We start from the raw sequence: 16,356 nt of genomic DNA, 5'->3' as shown, positions 1-16,356 counted from the left end.
GGGCCTCCGGCGATGCGTGGCTCGGTGGGGAGGGCGAGGGCGTCGCGGCGGAGCTTCTGGCAGGTCAGAGGGCGAGGGGGTGACGGAGAGCACGACTATGGCGGTGAGACAGCAACAAGCTCGTCGGCCATGGTGCGGGAGAGGGTGAGGGAGACGAGGGGGAGAGTGAGCGAGGATGAGAGGGGGACGTGGGGGTCGCGTGGCGTCCCTGGACGTCTCCATGCGTCGGCAAAAGCAGGAGGTGGTCGAGGTGTGGCTGCGGGCGCCGGCCACGCGCTCCGCGTCCTTCTGGCACGAGGAGGACGACGACTGGCAGAGCCAGTAGGCTGGGCCGAGCCAGGTGGGCTGGGCCAGCACAGGTAAGGCCTAGGTGGGCTTCCCTCTCTCTCTTTTTTTTATTTGTTTCTGTTTTTCTAATTAACTGCAACTGTTGGGCTTTAAATAAAATACTAAAACGTTTCCAAAAATCCTGAAAATAATTGTGGCCTCTGGTTAGAATATTTCCAACAGCAAACATTTATTTCCAGAAATATTTGAGCATTTAAATCATTTTATAGTATTTAAATGCCCAGATTCAAATACTTATGATTTAATTCAATGACCTTCTGTTGACCTAGAAAGTTGTGCGCCAATTTTGCCAGAGGTTTTAACCCAAACAAAGAGGGTGAACTTTTTAGAAGGGCATTTCAGGTTCATTGAAAATAATTTTAGTAAACCCTAGTTGTTTCCAGGGGGTGTTGGGGGTTTCTGCTTTCCCCATTTCAAATTTAAGAGAAATTTAAACATGATGCACACTCTAATGCTTGAACTAGCTAGGGTGTGACAACTCACCCCCACTCAAAAGAATCTCGTCCCGAGATTTAGGATCCTCCGGGAAGAAGGTGGGGTACTCATGTCGAAGACGATCCTCCCTTTCCCAAGTGGCTTCCTTCTCGGAATGGTGTGACCATTGAACCTTGAGAAACTTGATATTCTGACGTCGAGTGGTACGCTCGGCTTAATCAAGGATACGAACGGCATATTCCTTATAGGAGAGGTTATCTTGTAGATCAAGCGTTTCGTGGTCCACTCCACGGATAGGATCCGCAAAGCAACGCCTGAGTTGTGAAACGTGGAAGACATCATGAACTCTGGAAAGATGCGGAGGTAGTTCCAATTGGTAGGCAACTTCTCCTCGTTTGGCAAGAATGCGAAAGGGTCCAATGTAACGAGGGGCCAATTTGCCTTTGATACCGAAACGATGGGTTCCCTTTAACAGAGTAACCCGAAGGTAAGCCTTCTCGTCGACTTCATAAGTCATAGGCTTATGTTTACGATCATATTGACTCTTTTGACGAGATTGGGCTGTTTTCAATTTCTCACGAATAACGTGAACCTGCTCTTCTGCTTCCTGAATCATATCCGGGCCAAAGAGTTGTCTTTCCCCGGTTTCTGACCAGTTAAGAGGCGTTCGACATTTTCGTCCATAGAGAACTTCTAAAGGAGCCTTGCCCAAGCTGGCTTGATAACTATTGTTATAAGCATACTCCGTGAATGGGAGGCAATTCTCCCAACTCATTCCGAACGAGATGACAGAAGCTCGGAGCATATCTTTCAGAATTTGATTGACCCGCTCTACTTGACCACTTGATTGCGGATGGAAGGCGGTACTAAAAGAGAGACGAGTTCCCATAGCATTTTGGAAACTTTCCCAAAATCGAGAGGTGAAGAGACTTCCACGGTCTGAGTTAATTTCCAATGGGACACCATGAAGAGACACTATTCGGGAAATGTATAAATCGGCTAGCTGGCTAGCGGTGATACTCTCACGAACAGGTAGGAAATGGGCTACTTTGGAAAGACGGTCGATCACGACGAAGATGGCATTATTCCCTCTCTTGGTCCTGGGAAACCCAGTGATGAAATCCATACTGATTTTATCCCATTTCCACTCGGGAATAGCCAAAGGTTGAAGGGTGCCAGCAGGCCGTTGATGCTCTGCTTTAACACGACAACAAACATCGCAATTAGCAATGTATTGAGCGATTTCTCTCTTCATCCTAGTCCACCAAAACCTCTTGCATAGGTCTTGATACATTTTGGTACTACCGGGATGAATGGTGAGAGGGGATTCATGAGCTTCCTTAAGGATCAGCCGCCTCAGGTTTCGTGCCTTTGGAACCACTAGGCGATTTCCAAAGTATACGACACCTTGATCATCAATGGAGAAACAATTCGCGACTCCTTTCTTAATATTTCTCTTAATACGGGAGATTCCCGGATCTACCTTCTATGCCTTGATGATCTGATCCGTAAGGGTAGGTTTCGCCACCAGGGTGGATAGGAATCCTCGAGGAACAACGTGAAGATTTAGCTTACGAAATTCCTCATGGAGAAGTGGTTGACTTTGTTGTAACATCAGGTTGTTACAATAGGACTTACGGCTTAGCGCATCAGCCATGACATTGGCTTTTCCCGGGGTGTAAGTTATTCCTAAGTCGTAATCCGAAATCAACTCAACTCAAGGTCTTTGCCTGAGATTCAAATCTAGTTGGGTGAAGATATATTTCAAACTTTGGTGATCGGTGAAGATCTCGCAATGATTACCAAGAAGGTAATGTCGCCAAGTTTTAAGTGCATGGACTACAGCTGCAAGCTCTAGATCATGTGTGGGATAATTTTCCTCATGTGGGTGTAATTGCCGTGAAGCATAGACAATTACTTGACGATCTTGCATGAGTATGAAACCTAGTCCTTGTCGCGAGGCGTCGCAATAGATAATAAAGTCCTTGGAGAAGTCTGGTGGTACCAGTACGGGAGCAGATGTCAGGCGTCTTTTTAGTTCCTGAAAGCTAAACTCGCACTGTGGAGTCCACTCGAACTTTTTATCTTTCTTGAGGAGTTCAGTTAGAGGTTTAGCAACCTTGGAGAAATTCTCGACGAAGCGGCGGCAATAGCTCGCTAAGCCAAGGAAACTCCGAACTTGCTTGACTGTCTCAGGTGGAGTCCAATCAAGGACGGCTTGAACTCGCTCGGGATTGACAGCAATACCCTTGCCAGAGATTACATGGCCTAGATAGGTCACTTCTCGCAACCAAAATTCACACTTGGAGAATTTGGCATAAAGGTGATGCTCTCGAAGTTTCATCAATACCAGCCTTAGATGTTCGGCATGTTCCTCTTCATTCCTGGAGTAGATGAGTATGTCATCGAGGTATAATACGATAAATTTGTCCAAGTACTCCATGAAAATCGAGTTCATTAACCGGGAGAAGGTGGCTGGGGCATTGGTTAAGCCGAAGGACATCACGGTGTACTCGTATTGGCCATAATGAGTAACAAAGGCCGTTTTGGGAATGTCCCCGTTTCTGATTTTGATTTGATGGTAGCCCAACCTCAAATCCATCTTGGAAAAGAATAAGGATCCAGCGAGCTGATCATACAGATCGTTGATCCTGGGAAGCGGGTATTTGTTCTTGATGGTGACCAAGTTGACAGGTCGGTAATCCACAACCATTCGATCCGTTCCATCCTTCTTCTTAACGAAGAGGACGGGGTAATCCCAAGGAGAGGAACTAGGACGGATGAAGCCCTTTTTCAAGGACTCATCGAGTTGGTTCTTAAGCTCGGCTAGTTCTAAGGGTGCCATCTTGTAGGGTCTTCTAGAAATTGGAACGGTTCCTGGAACAAGGTCTATCACAAACTCGACATCCCTGTCAGGTGGAACACCTGGCAGTTCTTCTGGAAAGACATCCGGAAAGTCTCGGACTACCGGAACATCCTCAAGGTCTGGAAGGGGGTTGGCATTTAAGGAGTAAAGCTGGCACTTGGCCACTCGAGTTAAGACATTGACTGTCTTGCCCGATGGGTGAGTAAGTTGAATGGTTCTAGTGGCAGAATCAATCTTAGCATAGTGAGCTGACATCCAGTCCATACCCAAGATGATGTTTATGTCCGAGGACTTGAGAGCTATTAAGGATGCAAGGAAGACAAGTCTATCAGCAAGAATTTCGTTCCCATGGCTTACTCTAGAAGTTTGCCATCTAGAGCCAGGAGTTTGAATTTCCATGGTAGAGGGCATGTCACAGAATGTCGTGTTGTGCAATCGAGCACAGTTCTCGGATATGAATGAATGAGATGCTCCAGTATCAAAAAGAACAAATGCCGGATGGCAGTTAACAAGGAGCGTACCAAGGACAACGTTGGGATCCTCATGAGCCTCCTCGGCTGAGACATAGTTGACATGGCCACGGGCATTGGTGACTGGCTTGGCATAGAATGTCTTTCCCGCGGGCTTACCACGGCCAACGGACTTTCCAGTCTGAATGGGGTTGTCATTCTGGGGACACTCTCGGCTATAGTGACCCGGCTCTCCACACTTAAAGCATGTCACCACATTGGGGCGTGGAGCAGCATTAGCAGCAGGGCCACCATAGGGCTTGGGCAGTGCAAATTGCTGGTTGGGACGAGGCGCCTCAAAGGATGGCCTCAGGATGAACCTGGGTGGCAGTGCTGTGCTTGGAATCCACACCCGGCGCTTCTGAGCTCCAGAGCCGGATGAAGAGCCAAAGTCACAGGAGTGCTTGCGTGAAGCGTCATAATCAGTCTAGCCTGTCTCAGCACTAATGGCTTTATTGACCAACTTCTGAAAGGAGGTGCACTCGTGCAGACGAAGATCGCGGCGAAGCTCAGGGCTAAGTCCCTTGCGGAACCTTGCCTGCTTCTTAGCGTCAGTAGATACCTCTTCAGGGGCATAGCGTGCCAGATTCCCAAACTCACGACTATATGCATCCACAGTCAGTCTTCCTTGGGTGAAGTTGCAGAACTCCTCCCTCTTGCGATCCATGAGACCTTCCGGAATGTGATGCTCACGGAAAGCCTCACTGAATTCAGCCCAAGTAGTGATTTGTCCGACCGGGCGCATAGCTTCGAAGTTTTCCCACCAAAGGCTAGCAGGGTCTTTGAGGCGATAGGCAGCATAGGTAACCTTGTCGGCTTCGGCTACGTTGGTAGAACGTAGCTTGTGGGTGATGCTGCGAAGCCAGTCATCCGCGTCGAGGGGTTCCACGGAATGGTTAAACTTTGGTGGGTACAGCTTGATGAAGTCATTTCGCGGGTGGCATGCAGTGTTCTGCTCAATCCGCTCTAGCAGGCGGTTAGTCTCACGCTTGTTTCTTTCCGCCTCCAGCATCACTTCGGCCAGAGAAGGTGGGTGAGGCAGATTTTCACCCCTAGCTGCACTGGCTTCCCCCTGCTCCGAGGCAGCAGGGTTGCTGCGGGTGTTGACCATCCTAGGAGAAAACAAGACAATGGTTTAGATAAGGATGGCTCAAACTTAGCAAGGAAGTGCAGTATGTAATGGATAACACGGAATGTAGAGATGTTCATCCGTATGTCATGGTAATATAAAACTGCCATATATACACCAACGGTCATACACATCATACATAGTTTAGTACAAGCCCAGGCTATAGTACAACTATGATGAAAGACGTTACATCTCATCGGAGGCATACCAAGCTCCTATACATTATTTGTCTACACCTCCGGAATTGATTACACGCCAAGTCATATTCCACAAGTCACGCAGGACAGTGGAAATACAACTATTACAATACTAGTGGTACTACTACTAACTCAGACAGCTCCGTAGTAGTCCTCATAGAAGTCACCTCCATAGCCTGGAAGTTCAACGTGACCATCCGGGAACAGACGGTCATGAGGAGCCTGTGGACCATAGGGGCTAGGATGAGGTCTTGGACCAACAAACGGTGGCCTGCGGGGACCATGGGGTGGGGTGATGCCTCCCACATCAGGCCAATCCACCATGTCTGGTAGAGCTGATCTCATAGGATATAGATCCCTTGTATCCATACATCCAACTTGCACCGCAGGTGCAAACCGAGTCAATGTGGCCCAATGATCAGCACGGGTATTGAAAAGCTCCAGCCTCAAGGCCCGATTCTCTTGGTCCTTATCTTCGAGCATCTCGGTAGTGGTACGAGTTAATGAGTCCTCCTGAGTGGAGTCAGCATAGATAGCCTGAAGATACCCTTGCGCTCCCAAGAGTGAAGCTGGCATGTAACGGAAGTCGGTGTTCCGAAGCAGGCCAGTCCGGACTCACATGATGGTCATCATGGAATAGGCAGCATCCTGCACAGCCATCTCAACAGTAACCCCGAGTCCATAGGACCAGTGAAGGGGCTCGGTAGATCCAGGATAAGAAGGAAATATCCTGACGGTGCAGAAATACTGGCTTTGATTAAAGTCGCAGAATTGCTCTTCGACGGTGTATTCGGGATACCAACGGTAACCCGTCTCGATCATTACCCGGACTAACATAGCAGTATGACTGGGCACGTCGAGGCACCGGGTCAGACGAACCACTTGGTTGTGAACATGGTTGGCCATCTGAAAGCACAACCACAATGCAAAGACATCAGAATTTCTAGGGAAAAATTGGACAGCATAACAGCTGTAAATGCTCAGAAAAAGATTTGAGACATCCACAACAGTTCGCAATACCACTCAACAACATCATATCAAGGTTCTCATCCAATTAGCAACATACTAAGAATAGTAGAAACTGAACTGGAACTTGTAACAACAATCCTATAAGCTACTACGGATTAGTAACACGTGAACCTGATAGAAGAAGAGAGCCTAGTCCTTAACCCACGTTCAATGAGAAGAGAATGACTCAGATCAGAGGCATAGGGTAAAGGAGTAAAAGAGCCTTACGTTCCCTCCCACAATCAATTCCCCTACATATAACTAAAGCATTTCTAGGCTCGACATCGACCAGTTTGGCTCAACGAACCTACAGGCAGTCCGGCTCTGATGCCAACGCTGTCAGGACCCCGATTCAAGTCACATCGATCTAGCCGGTAACACATCATATCACTATGCGGCCTCACGCACGGTATCCCACGGGTGTCGCCTTACCATGGCCCGAGACCGTTTGCGCCTTTTGGCTCACGTATATGATAGTGTAGCTAGCATCCATATGACAGAGAACCCGGGCCGACATGTCTAGTCGTGAACCCAAAGCAGCACAGACCTATGGAGACAGGCATACATGAATCACATTGAGCATGTCGGTCATCAGCGAGTGATTCCGGGCTGTAGCACTGGGCTAACAGGACTCCAGGGAACCCGGGCCGTAGCAGGCTTGGCAGGACTCCGGAAGTCACCGCATGACATCTCCCCGAAGGGACAGACATAGGAACAAAGTGAAACACATGCCGGCCAGTCAAGTGTCCTGAACAGTAGTGCTGGGCTAGCAGGACTCCGGTGAACCGGGCTGTAGCGGACTACTATGGCTCGAGGAACACTAGACTACATTTCCCCATAAGAAAGGCTACCAAGGATAAACAACTAGATTGTCGGATCCCACTCATACCAAGCATTTCAATCATACACACAATATGCCCGATATGAGTACATACAACACGGCATCACAAAAAAACTCTACAACTCAAGTACTTTATTTAAAGGCTCCAGGGAGCCATACATAACATGTTCATACAGATAGGGGTCACATGACCCGACACTCAAGTCATACAATCGTGCAAGCACATGGGGAAGCAACTAGTCTGAGTACAGACTCTAGAAAGAAAGAAGGCTTCTCGAAGCCTGTCTATCTACATAGGGCCCTCCATGGCCAGGATCACCACCTGGGTGGCTAGTCACTCGTCGACGTCAAGGTCTACGTAGATCCCATCGGAGGGGGCGATGTTGTCGTCTGAAAACATTAATTAAGCAAACATGAGTACAAAGGTACTCAGCAAGTCTTACATCAGAACCTACTATACATGCTTATTCTCAAGAAGGTGGTGGGGTTAATGCAGCAAGCCAGCTTTGACTCTTGGCTAAGCTATCCTACGGAACATCACCAGTAAAATAGTTTTCGCACACGAGTCCACTACTCACCAACACAATACTCCACCGTGGATCCTCCCTCGTCATCCTACGAGAGGGCCATCCTCGGTACTCACACTTATCTTGAGTCTTTTAGTAGTATCCATTAACTTGTCTATGAACTGTATAGGCAACCAAGTAGTCTTTTACCACGGACGCGGCTATTCGAATAGTTTTATACCCTGCAAGGGTGTACTTCTTCATACACGCTTTCACCACTTACCGCCGTTTACATGACATGTACTCGGCAACCTTCAAGAGGAAGCCCAGCGAGGGTGTCGGCCACGGCCTACCTAAACACCTAAGTCTCTAGTCCAGGTTTATCGCCTATCCAGGTTCCATCCGCAGGGAGTCCGGCCGAGGTTTCCACATACGGCCCCGAATGATGTGAACAGGGTTCCGAGACGCCTAACGGGTGCCCGGCATACCCGGCCACGGTGTATCTACCGCAACATAGCCCACCCCTAGGGTCAGCGCTACGCACGGCCGCCAACACATAACCTACAAACACCAGAAACTATTTGCAACTCCTGGATAGAGTACTAGGGTGATTAAGAAGCCGAGAGGGTCCATTGGTTTCGAGCCCAATGTACGGTAGTAACTGCATCTTAAATCACACATACAGATCTCAGTTCTTATGGACGGCCTCAATGAAACAACCCACCATGTACTCCTACATGGCCTCTCATCAATTCCTTTACCAAAACATGTTCAACACATCCCTCACATTACCGGCATAAGCATTTCACTCTAGCCCATCACCCAGATGAACCAGACCTGACACAACTCTAAGCATAGCAGGCATAGCAAGGTAGGAATCACATACATGGCTTAATCAACTCCTACACATGCTAGTGGGTTTCATCTAGTTACTGTGGCAATGACAGGTCATGCAGAGGATAAGGGTTCAACTACCGTAGCACACAGCAGTTTGAATCGCGTTGTCTTAATGCAGTAAACAAGAGCAGAAGCGAGAACATGGGTTTGTATCGGAATGATCGATGGTTGCTTTCCTGATGGAGTGGTAGTGGGATACTGCCTTCAGTTGGATACTCGTGAATTTCCTCGGAGGCAGAACATACCACAAAGAACACATCGGAACACAATCAACACATGACGATATGCAACAATATGATGCATTCTATGACATGGCAATATGAATGTGTCTTGGCCTAATGCAAGCTATAACAGAAAGGATAGAACTTATTTGAATCAAAGATTCAATTATTAGCTTATTAAACATGGCTTTAATGGTGCATTTCCTTATTCTGCTTAAACAGCAATGTAAACTTGTTTTGTCATGCATGAAACCATTATAGATGGATAGATTGAATTTTTCTGATAATTTTTCATATATAAATTATTTCATTTGGAGTTACGGTTGAATTTCTACGATTTTTAGAAGTTTTGACTATTTTCTGGAATTTCCTGAATAAAAATAAATCCAAAAAATGCATTACTGTGTCAGCATTGCATCATGCTGACCTCAGCAGGTCAAAGGCGCCAGCCCAGGTCAAACCTGACTGGTGGGCCCCTTCTGTCAGCCTCTCAGCTAATTAACAGGATTAGATTAACACTAATTAGCTGTCAGTGGGGCCTGGGCCCACATGTCAGTGACTGATTTAGTTAAAATTAATTAAAACTAATCCTAAATTAGTTAGCAGACCGGCCCCACCTGTCATAGACTCAGGGGGGGTCTACCTGGGCCCACCCAGGAGTCAAACTGGGTCAAACTCGCCGGCGACTCGACGCCAGCGAGGCCTGAGACGGTGGTGCGGCCCGGAGAACGCCCACAAGGCACGGGCGAGGCCGTTCTTGGGCTCGTTGGAGAGCTCTTGCAGTCGCGCATCTAGTGGTGGTGGAGGCCGGGCCTACGGTGGCCGGAGACGACGACGACGAGCTCCAAGGCGGCGGCCGGAGTTCGGCCATGTGCGGGGTGTGGGCTGCGGCGTGCAAACGCAAAAACTAAGGCGCTAGCGAGTCACTACGCGATGCGGCAAGCATGTTGCGTAGCCCGGGAGGACCAAATGGTCGCCGGAGCGACGCCGGCGACGAGCTTGAGCGGAGACGCGCTTCGGCCATGGTGGAACTATGGCCTAGAGGGTACAAACGCGTGGGAAAGAATATGGGAAAGGCGGCGGAGCTCACAGGGAGGTCGATGAGCAGCTCAGTGGGCTCGGGGGCGACCGGAGCGAGGCGAATCGATGAACGGCGTCCGGCGGGTACCGAGGTTGAAGACGATCTGATGGCTGCGATGTAGGGCCTCCGGCGATGCATGGCTCGGTGGGGAGGGCGAGGGCATCGCGGCGGAGCTTCTGGATAGGTCAAAGGGGCGAGGGGGTGACGGAGAGCACGACTACGGCTGTGAGACGGTGACAAGCTCGTCGGCCATGGTGCGGGAGAGGGTGAGGGAGACGAGGGGGAGAGTGAGCGAGGATGAGAGGGTACGTGGAGGTCGCGTGGCATCCCTGGACGTCTCCATGCATCGGCAGAAGCAGGAAGTGGTCGGCGTGTGGCCGCGGGCGCCGGCCACGCGCTCCGCGTCCTTCTGGCGCGAGGAGGACGACGACTGGCAGAGCCAGAAGGCTGGGCCGAGCCAGGTGGGCTGGGCCAGCACAGGTAAGGCCCAGGTGGGCTTCCCTCTCTCTCTTTTTTTATTTGTTTCTGTTTTTCTAATTAACTGCAACTGCTGGGCTTTAAATAAAATACTAAATTTTTTCCAAAAATCCTGAAAATAATTGTGGCCTCTAGTTAGAATATTTCCAACAGCAAACATTTATTTCCAGAATTATGTGAGCATTTAAATTATTTTATAGTATTTAAATGCCCAAATTCAAATACTTATGATTTAATTCAATGACCTTCTGTTGACCTAGAAAGTTGTGCACCAATTTTGCCAGAGGTTTTAACCCAAGACAAAGAGGGTGAACTTTTTAGAAGGGCATTTCAGGTTGATTGAAAATAATTTTAGTAAACCCTAGTTGTTTCCAGGGGGTGTTGGGGGTTTCTGCTTTCCCCATTTCAAATTTAAGAGAAATTTAAACATGATGCACACTCTAATGCTTGAACTAGCTAGGGTGTGACAACATGACTATTTTAAGTTTTCTCATGTCACCTGAACTGTTGTTCAGATTTCACTATTCAATACATTTTTTGTTTTGTAGTGCACTACGGCACACGTGGCTCCGCATCCATGTTATTCTACCTTCTTCAGTGCCCTCTACTTCTTGTTCTTAGATTGCCAGCAGGATTAATCTAATGAGAGCACTTTAATTGGTGAGGCATCATTTGTTATTATGCTACTACATGTGGTTTCTCATCTCTGCCTTGGCCTATTTTAGTGCCCTCCCATCGCTATGGCGCCCCGGCATATCGCCCTAGGGTCGCGGGATGCTGCTGCTATCCAGCGCCACTAGCCCAAAGTTTGTTCACCTCTCCTGGACCTGGTTCTATGGTGCAGTACCTGCCTCCCTCGGCGGTCATGTTTGGAGGCAGCACTTTCGTGCAAGCAAGGGATAGAGGAGAGAGAACTTGCGAATTGGTAACCGCAACTCCAGCACCAAAGCCTACCAATCCACTTTTGTGATTTGTCTTCTACAAAATAGGAAAATGTTGCTTTGTTATATAATCATCATGTTACATGTCGTGCAGATTAGAAATTTGGTTACTAGGGTACTTTTACAACATATCCAGTTATGGTTCCATTGTTGTCGCGCACCAAACGTTCGATGAATTTCTTGAAGAAAATGAATGGATTCTTTTGTTGTGTGCTTCAACCAGGTAAAATCCTATTGGTTGTTCTAATTATACAATCTTCTAAGCCAGTTTGTGAGCTTAGAACAGTATGATTATTATTTTTGCATGGCTTCCCAGTAGATTTATTGGAGCTACCTCTTCCTCTTCTACCGTGCTATCTCTACTTCTTTCCCTTCAAATACATAGCCGAAAATTTAGTACATCTCCATACTCATGGTTCTTCGGCATATATAGTCTCTACTATGTAATTCTCTGTACAACCAAGTTAACTTTGCATGAGCCACTAAAATATATCTGTAGGCTTGCATAGGAATAATTATTTTCATATTGTTGTTTGGCTATTGTTGCTCGCAGCCAATTTCTATAAACTTTAAACATATGGTAGGATGACACAAACAATATGTGTAAATAGTATTTTGTCCTATTTTATTATGTTTTATGCCAATAAGTATGTTTCCACGCGGTGCAATTTGTTTGCCTGCAATTTGTAACTAAAATTTTTTTACAGGGAGATAACAAAATTTCTTCCGTTGCTAAAAAAGGTGAGATGAATTCTATGACAGTGAGCAGAAGTAATTGCTGGTGTAAGTGTGACAACCTTAGGTACTATTTTATCCTGGTCTTGCTTTTATTCTTGAACAACTTCTCTGATTTCCCAATAGATTTGTTGAGTTGGTGTGGTCATTAGGCTTAGTTTAGACATCTTTCTATTCTGAATCTGTGCTTATACTGTTTGTCATCTGAAAATTACACTCAATATACATTTTGGGACATAATGTCTAGGAAATAATCATCAGGTGCAGACATCACTCTGTACTTCTTCCGTTACATAATTCTTGTCATGGTTTCAGTTCAAGGTTTTCCTGAGGTACTACTTAGTGATTTTTTTACCTCATACATAGGTAGAACAAGAGTCACAAGAGCTGATTTTGTGCACCTAGCTTCATGTGCACCAACTGGATGAATATATTAGAAATGTGGAGCTTTTAGAAGTTCAAAAACAATTCGGCATATGTATTATTGGATTGATGAATGTAAATATTATGAAATATAACACAAATGCATTGTTGCATGGTTCTGTGTTTGAATTCAAAGTCTGTGTATGGGGTGGAAGGAAAGGATTGCGAGTCATGCTGTTATCTCTGCCTCCCCAATTGATTGATGGTTGCCACTTCTGTCAAGGATTTACGTTTATTTAGTCCACCAAGAAAAAATAAATAAGTGACCAATCGCGCTTATCTACTACTGCTTCAAGATTTTTTTTCTTTAAAGGTCTGATAGTACATGTGTAGATTTTTTGACTATTTTTGTTACTAACTACAAATTTAGTTACATTTCTCAATATAAAAGTAAATACTAAAATTTGTATGAACATACATATCTTATAAATTTGAATTCATGGTAATTTAGTTACGTGCATTATTAAAATCTCGAAGAGCATGTAAGATGTAACAATCACAATGTATGTTTCTCATGCTCAAAGGCTATTCCATGTGCCACTACTCTTCCATCCGATGGCAGTGCGGAGCTGGATAGGCCGACGAAGGACGTTAGGGTGACTTCTTCAAATCCACAATTCATGGTCCGGAAAGCGATAATTCAACTAGTGGCAACAGAGGCATATTCACCTTATAAAGAATGAGATGTTATTCCCGACGTTTGTCAGAATTGGATATAAGAAGGCCTGTAGTGGCACCCAGAGCAGTTTTTTTTCAAAAAAAAATAATGGCCCGGTTCAACGCACGGGCATTTGTACTAGTCATGATATAAGGAAATAAATAATAACTTTATTATTACCTCTAGGGCATATTTCCTTCAAACCTAATATTTACCTTTACTGTTTTTGTGTGTTTACATGATTAAGCTACTGTAGTAATCATGTTTTATAGCTTTTGTGTGACGCCCGGATAGTTACGCTATAGTAACCCTCCGCTAATGATGCCACATCACCACGATTACTGTTGTTAATCTTGCGATGATTCAAATCCCGTTCAAATTTCAAATTTAAAGTCAGGTCAAGCAATTAAAGTTTTCAAAAGTCAAAACTAAAATGATCTTAAGGTGACAAATAAATCATGGATATTATTGGTGGAGAAACAACATCTTTATAAAATAATTAAATACCCTAAAGTGATTAAAACAACAGCAAAACAATTAGTTATACTCCTAATATATTTTACAAAATACTAAACTATTTTAGCTAGGTGCAAAAGTTAATTGCGGTAGTGGCATAATTAGTAATACTATTTTAGGTGCAACTCATGTATTTTATAAGAACTAAAATTTAATATAACATTAAAAAGAAAATTAAGAAAAATAAAAGAAAAACAAAGACAGAAAAATAAACTAAAAGCAAAAGAAATCCCCCCTCCCTCGCTGGGCCTCGGCCCAGCTGGCCACCAGGACAACCAGGACAGCCCACCTAAACTCCCTGCTCCTTCCTCCTGTTCACCAGTGGCCGTGTGCGTGCCCTGGCCATCCGTGCGCTATGCCGCCGGTGGATGCTCGCCACCGCGACGCTACAGGGGCGCAGGAGGAGTATAAGACCGCCCCGACCTCGTGGACGAACCCTAGTTCCCCATCTTCATTTCCTTCCGTTGCTATCCTCTCCCGCACACGTGGACGAGCCGCCATCACCATGATCGCTGTCGATCCCGCAGCCCCCGACCTCACCGCGCCGTGACACCGAGTCCGCCTGCTCCATCGAAGAGCGCTCCTTCGACTGGTGCTGCCCATGGGAGCCCGAAGCCCCTGCACCATCCTCTACCTCGTCGTCGACCGCTCGGCCCCGGCGAGCCCCACCGCGCGATTCGCCACCACAACTGCATCCCCGGCTTCCCCAAGCCGTCCCCCGCCCTTACTGTGAGCTTTGCCTCGTTTCCCCTTTCTACCCTCCGACGATTTCACGCTCTAGCTAGGACCCCGCCATGGACAGACCTCTCTGTCGCCGCTACTCACGGCGCTGCTTCCACACCTTGCCCTGCCCTGGTCGTGGCCTTGCCGCGCCCGTGCGATTTGCTGCACATGCACATGCGTGATCGGGTGCGCCTCGCCCGCGTGAGGCCACCTCGCAACCAGCTCTGTTGCCGCCCGCCGCACCCTCCTCTGCAAGCCGGCGCGCCGCCCGCGCCTCCATCTCTGACCCGCGTGCTCTGCTGCCTCTAGCCACGCCGGCCCTCGCCAAGCCAAAGCAGCCCACCCGCACAACCCGCGCCCGCTGCCCGCCTCGCATCGCCCCACCGCGCCTGTTCCGGCAGCCACCCGTGCCATCACGGATGTCGACTCCGCCGTCGACGCCGGCCAAGTCCGGCCGCCCCGCGGCCACCGGTCGATGTGGTTGACAACCAGCTACCCATCGGTCCCCTTCGTGCATCGAACCGACGCCCGTAGCACAAGCCTGGTGGGTTCCCGCGTTGCTACCGTCACCGGCGCACTGGAACTCCTCGCCGGCGTTAACCACGATGACGTGGACGTCATTAACCCCCTAATCAAATCCCTAACAGCCACTGACATCGGACCCCATAGTCCTAATTAATCTCATCGGTTTTGTTTAAAAGTCTGTTAAACAAATCATTCAATGACACTCGGGCCCCACTGGGCCCTTTGACCGGTTAAACTGTTGACTAGGACTAGCCCAGTCAATGGCAGGTGTGACCCAGTGGCCCACTTTGACCAGTCAACAGGGACCAGTCAACTGCTGACTGAGCAGTCAACTGGGACCCACTATCAGCCTCACATACAAATAGATGGGTACACTCTCTGTGTACCCGTAGCAATTTAACATTTAATTTCGAATTAAAACAATTCAGAAAATGTTTTAAAACTTTAAAAATTAATATAAAATAATCTGTAACTCGGATGGAAAAACTTTGTACATGAAAGTTGCTCAGAACGACGAGACGAATCCGGATACATAGCCTGTTCGTCCGCCACACACCCCTAGCATATCAAACCTACAACCTTCCCCCTCTGGTCTGTCTGTCCGAAAACACGAAACACCGAGAATACTTTCCCGGATGTTTCCCCCCTTCGTCCGTATCACCTATTCCCGCGTTAGGTCACCACTAGCACAACGTATTGCCGCGTCTTGCTTTGTGTTACATTTGATTGCTCTGTTATTTATTGTGTTCCCCCTCTATTACTTCTTTCTGGTAGACTCCGAGACCGTTGCCGATGTTCGTGTGTTTGACTACATCGAAGATGACCCCTCCTTCTTGCCAGAGCAACCAGGCAAGCCTCCCCCCTTGATCACCAGATATCACCTATTCTTCTCTATACTGCTTGCATTAGAGTAGTGTAGCCTGTTACTGCTTTCCGTTTATCCTATCCTGATGCATAGCATGTCCTTGCTACTATTGTTGTTACCATTACCTGCAATCCTAAATGCTTAGTATATGATGCTAGTATTCCATTAGTGGCCCTACACTCTTGTCTGTCTGCCATGCTATACTACTGGGCCGTGACCACTTCGGGAGGTGATCACGGGCATATGCTATATACTTTATACTTTTACTTTACTTATGATATTGTTCGGACATGGGGGTTGAAGGGGCAGATGGCTCCATCCCGATAGAGGTGGGCCTGGGTTCCCGACGACCCTCGACTATTACTTTGTGGCGGAGCGACAGGGCAGGTTGAGACCACCTAGGAGAGAGGTGGGCCTGGCCCTGGTCGGCATTCGCGGATACTTAACACGCTTAA

This window comes from Triticum aestivum, chromosome 3A, assembly GCF_018294505.1.
Source record: "Triticum aestivum cultivar Chinese Spring chromosome 3A, IWGSC CS RefSeq v2.1, whole genome shotgun sequence".
NCBI classification, from domain to species: Eukaryota; Viridiplantae; Streptophyta; class Magnoliopsida; order Poales; family Poaceae; genus Triticum; species Triticum aestivum.
This window is presented reverse-complemented; position numbering follows the sequence as displayed.